Source organism: Gopherus evgoodei, chromosome 9 (genome assembly GCF_007399415.2).
Source record: "Gopherus evgoodei ecotype Sinaloan lineage chromosome 9, rGopEvg1_v1.p, whole genome shotgun sequence".
Taxonomy (NCBI): domain Eukaryota; kingdom Metazoa; phylum Chordata; order Testudines; family Testudinidae; genus Gopherus; species Gopherus evgoodei.
Window position 1 is genome coordinate 78,193,120 of NC_044330.1, and position 6,000 is coordinate 78,199,119.

The window sequence follows — 6,000 nt, forward strand, 5'->3', positions numbered from 1 at the left end:
TATCCTTGAAGATAAGGTTTTGGTGGATATATTACAGGCATTTTTCTGTATAATAGAGGAAGAATCCCAGGCTTCAGATAGCTGCAGAAAAAAAGATCACTCAGAGCCACTGCCAAATGTACTTCATTCACACTGTAATTGATATAATATCTTTGCAGTTTTATTAAGGAATCCTCTGAAGTCTAATTGCTGGTAATTCCTTATGTGATCAGACTACTGTTTTCATTCATTTAACTAGAAATAATACAACTCTCTCTCACATGCAAGCACCCACTCTGATATAGCAATAGGAGTGACTGAGAAATATAACAAGCATGTACTGGCTGCAACTACAAGAAACAGACTTTGTTGCTCGGTGGGAAGTGTCTTAGAGAAGAATAAAGCGAGACTTGTGACCATCAGCTTTTCACTATAAATAAAGGGATTAGAGCCTGTCCAAATCCCATTAAAGTCAAAGAAAAGAGCTGGTTCTTAGTTGCAGAATTGTCATGAGTCAATTGGAGCTGAAGCTGCTCTGGCCAGCTGCACCAATGTGAAATTATTTTAAAATGCAGTTCAAGATGGATTAAACAGGCCATCTGATCATCTTGGCATAAGCAAAATTGTAGTAAATCAAAATGGCAGCAAAAACATCAGAAGTGTGTATTTATTGCACATTAAATTGGTTCAAACATACATTACTTTATCAGATTAAAAATTGGTGTATCTGAAATGTATTGATGATAAAACAATGACACCCCAATAGCTGTGACACTTTCCTGCATAAAGTTTGCAAGGTTTATGGCAGGTGTCAGACAGTGCAACAAAATATGGAAATAATATTAATCAGAAGGAATATTTAATAGTGTTGATTTCTTTACAGCATGCTTTAGAATAGGCGTTGCAGAATCTGTATAACTGCTATGAACTTGGCATAGAAATATGTCTGAATTTCTGGGTAATTCTTCCCATTAATTGCCTCATAAAATTAGAATGAGCTAAATCCTTTTAAGATACCGCAGCTCTTTTTCTTCTCCCTTTCCGTTTAAAAAAAAAATAAAAGGTGGGGGGGACAAGCCATAACCTTTCTGTTAAAAACTGCAGTTTCTCAGTTGCTTTATATAGTTACCTCCAGAATGTCCACAGTATCATTTTGCTAACTTTTGCAGCTCTTCACTTTTTTTATCCTCTTTCTGATAGCTAGTCTCTTATTGACCTTACCCCCACACATGGACATACATTATTTATTTCAGCAATCAGCTTCTACTGCAATATGGTTACATGTGGAGAATGCAAATTTATTAAGTTATAAACCAATGATGAACCACTCACTAAGCTACCTGGCAAGGCCCTTCTACTGCAGAATTTAACTGGGCACCAATGGTTGTGGATTCTACAAACCTGACAATGAGTATAAAAACAATACCCCTTCCTACATTCCTGGTCCTTCCCAGGGACCCTGGCAGGAAGTCATAGTCCCAAGTCATTCTCCTCATCCTCACCCAAGGTAGGAGAGAGGAAATAAGTGGAGCCCCAGAGTCCACAAGGCATGCACTAGGTTGTCTCATGCAATGTTGTTTGCATCCCACGCCCAAGCAGCTCATTCTTAATACACCCACCAGACTAGAATCTGCTGTCATCCTCTGAGGTAATCAGCCTGGATGTCTATCCCCTCACCTTTCTGGGCACCTAGAAAGGAATCCACCCATTGCCTGAGGTCCTCCAAGAAAATTTCTGACTCCATGTCAGATAAATGTACTCCATCCATTCTAAACAGTTCTAGGGAGGTATAAATAATTCTTGAATGGGAAATCTCTGCATCCCCTAAGGTGATAATATACTTACCAATTTCCTGGTTCACTACTTCTACACCTGGTTGATATTTATTGGTTGGGAAATTATTCACCAAAACCCATCTTGGAATCATCTCTGATCCCCAGACTAGGACACTGCCAGAGGGACAGCCTGCCTACACCAGAAGGAACTGGAGAGCCAGAGTTCTCCCACCCAAAGGGAGGGAAGGGGGTGACAATGCCTCCACTGCTCTCAGAACCAACAGTTACATATCTGAGTTAGTGAAATGAGAATTTTATAAATATATTTTCTTGGGGGATATTTTGGAAAGGTTTTTCAAAAAATTGTATCTCAGAAGTCTTTGAATGGCAATAGGATACAGATTGTTCTTGGCATAACAAGCAGTATGGCCATTTAATTCAGCTGTCCGTCTTGCCTATATCAAGTCTGTGCTTTGTCTTCCCTGGACCCCAAGAACATTAACTTTCACAAAAAAAATTTGCTTAACTTCCTTTACCTTCTTTCTTTAGTAAAATAAACTTTCTGTATCTTTAATAAACACTTTAACATTTAAAAAGCAACGAAGAGCCTTTGGCACCTTATAGACTAAGAGATGTATTGGAGCATAAGCTTTCGTGGGTGAATACCCACTTCATCAGACACATGAAGTGGGTATTCACCCACAAAAACTTATGCTCCAATACATCTGTTAGTCTATAAGATGCCACAGGACTCTTTGTTGCTTTTTACAGATCCAGATTAACATAGCTACCCTTTCATACTTTAACATTTAAGACATCTTGTGCTTTGTAGAAGTGGTAAATATTCCCCTTAAAACTCTTTTTTTCAAGGTTAATATGTGTGATACTGTATTTACAAATAGGATCTGGCCCTTCTGTAAAAGACAATGTAAAAACTCCTATTAACTGTAGAAGGAGCAGGCTTATTCAAAATAATAAAGTAAAAACATAATGTCACAAACATAATGGCACTGTTTTAAATTATATTTCCGTAGCACTACAACCTGAAGCCCTTCTGCTAATTCCTTTGATTAACATTCTAAGCTTTGATTAAGCATCCAGAATTCAGATGCATCTCTGAACTGAATTAAATCCAGGCCCCCGACATAGTAACAGGCCGTGGGGCTGCTGTAGAACCCCAGTGACTGCTGCTGTAGCCTATGGAACTGAACAGTGTGTGTGTTAAAGTAGCATAAAGGGTGGCATGGAGGGGATAAATAAAAAAGATACACTATCTACTTGAGACTGACACTTAGACAACTTCCATGACTCAAAGAACACAGAAGCCTCTCTGTGTGTGGCCATTCTTTCTGTGCTGCCACATTGTGGGGCTTGCATGATGGAGATGGCTTCCTGTGAGCCTTGTGCATCTGTGTGGTTTTGAACTACGGAGGGCAACTATTAGGTGGTAGATGAAGTAGGATAAATTTAAGGAACAGCAGCAGGCTACAATAGAGAGAGGGGGAATAATAGGGGAAAATAGTGGATGCTAATCTGGTGGATATGGAAGAGAAGGAATTTTTTCTAAGAGCTCATAGCACAGTCAAATTTTTAGTATGATTTTTAAATTAAATACACTATTTTTGGCTACTATGAGGAGGTGTTAAGAAAATTAGAGAGATCATTTGGGTCAGATGTGGTGGATATTTGTAGTAGGAAACTGTTGTGTTTTGTTTCTCCATTTGTCAAAAAGTAACAATGAGTCCATTGGCACCTTATAGATTAACAGACATATTGGAGCATAAGCTTTCATGAGTGAATACCCACTTCATCAGACCCACGGAAGCTTATGCTCCAATACGTCTATTAGTCTGTTAGTCTGTCAGGTGCCACAGGAGTCTTTCACTTTTTACAGATCCAGACTAACATAGCTACCCCTCTGATATTTGTCAAAAAGTGACCCCAAATATTTTTTCTTATTTTTTTTGTACTAGAAAATAGCTTATGGAGTTTTCTGGTAAAATAGTTATGTGAAAAATCAAAACAAAACAGGTAAACATGTACTGGAGGTTCCAAGATGAATCTTCGCATTGTTTTCCTGTCACTGATAACACACTTTTTTCTAGTTCATAGAGACCTATAGCAGTATCAACCATTACAATATACATATTAAAATAAGGATGGTTCTTCTAAAATTCACCAAAACGTGAAAGAATATGAACCTTAGAATTCATTAGCTGAGTTTAGGCTTTGACTGACTTTATTGCAAAACATTTCCAAACCTGTATGAAAAATACACAATATGAGAAAACAGATGGAAAGGAAAATTGTTGAGGGGCGGGGCAGGGGGTGAATGTTTCATGTAGATTACTGTACAGTAAAATTTTAACATTACCTAAAATCATTGTGAAATTCTAAATAGGTCATTCCAGTGTGAAAATGGTGACTTTTTTTTTTCAAAAAGAAATGATTTTACTTTATAGAAATAATGATCATTCATGCTTTTTCCCAGAAGACAAAATATAGTTTTCACCTAAAATAGTCTTTATTAATGAAAATGGTGATATTTTCATTCAAACAAAACTCACAAATGCTGAAAATAACACTTGAAACAAATTGGAGATGAAAAAATTAGTGGTTTCATACACCTTTCACTTATCTTCATTCTGAGCTAATTTCAAAGAACTGCTCGCTAGAGCTGTTCAAATAACAGTTTTTCTTCTTCAAGTGATTGTTCATGTCCATTCCAACCAGGTGAGTGCACTACGCAGGCACGCCAGCCAAAAGATTTTTTCCCTTAGCAGCATCCATAGGGTTGGCCTAGGAGCCCTGTGGAGTGGCACCTTCATGGCACCCAATATAGGGCCCTGCCGACCCTCCACCCCCTCAGTTCCTTCTTACCACCGGTGATGGCTAGCTGGAACTTCTCTCGCTCCTGCAGCAAGTGTTCTAGCAGGTTCTGATAGTATATCATGTATATAGTTGTTCCTTCTAGTTATAGTTAGTTGGTTTGGGGGGCTCCCACACACACCCAACGTTCCCCCTCCTGGGGTATGCCTGAGTCTCCAGGATTTAAGCTCTGTGAGGCCTGTGGCAAGTTTATGCCCAAAAGTGATCCTCACTCTTCCTGCTTGTGGTGTCTTGATGAGAGTCTCCAGAAGTAGAAGTGCCATATCTGTAAGGGTTACCATTCTAGAACCCTTAGAGACCGGGAACAGAGACTAAAACTGTGGATGGAGGCGGCATTGAGGCCACACTCCGACTTGGGACCCACTGAACCGGCACTGAGCACATCCTCATTGGTGCGCAGCACTCCAGCATCAACAGCACACAAAACGGCCCCTAAGGTCCCTAGGCACTGCCACGGCTCGAGCCATAAAAAGTTGGCCTCAGCACGGCACCGCTCTCCATCCCCAGTGCCAGTAAAAGAAGAAGAGGCCAGTGAGGGGTCGATCACCCCTCTCAAAACCTAAGGGGTCTGTGGTATCCATGAGTGTGTCATGACAGACCACCCCCTTCTTCCTTCTGCCTAGCATCTCGTCCACTTCTGCCCCGGCCGGGATCCAACTGAGTCCAAATCCTCTTCAGTCCCTGGACCACCAAGGGGACATACATTGACACTGGAGGTGTTCGAGGCTGCCACAGACCTGATGCGCCTCCTGGTGCCATCCTCCCCACAGAGGAGGAACAAGTCGCCAGTGATGGCGCCCCCCGCCCATTCCACTCCAGGGGCAAGCCTACCATGATGCCTGCCGATCTCCATCACCACCACCCCAGGCACCAGCTGTGCAGACAGAAGGGCCGCACCGTTCCCTGGCTTCACGGCACCACTCACCAGTGACCCAGGGTACCGCTCCTCCGTGGTCGTCCTCCTCGGAGGCGGAGACGGAGGCATACTCTTATTGCTGCAGCAGATCGCGAAGCAGGAGATCCCGGTCTTGACAGAGTCACCAGCCATATCCGGCACCATGGCAACAACAGTGGCAGCCGTCTGTTCAATGGCCCTTCTGGACACCCTGGGCTTACCATCAAAGCCAGCGCCAAGTCCATGGTCCATGATCCAGGACTGCATCTTTCATGCCACAGACTGCGCCGGCACTGTCATCCGAAGGAGCAGCGCTGCTGGCACAACCAGCTCCGGCACTGGTACCTCAGGTAACGGCACAGCCAGGAGCTCTAACTTTGACCCCACCAGCACCATCGAGCTCAGCACTGCCAGATTTGTCAGCTGTGGCACCAGCCACTGTGTCAAATCCCCGATTAGCAC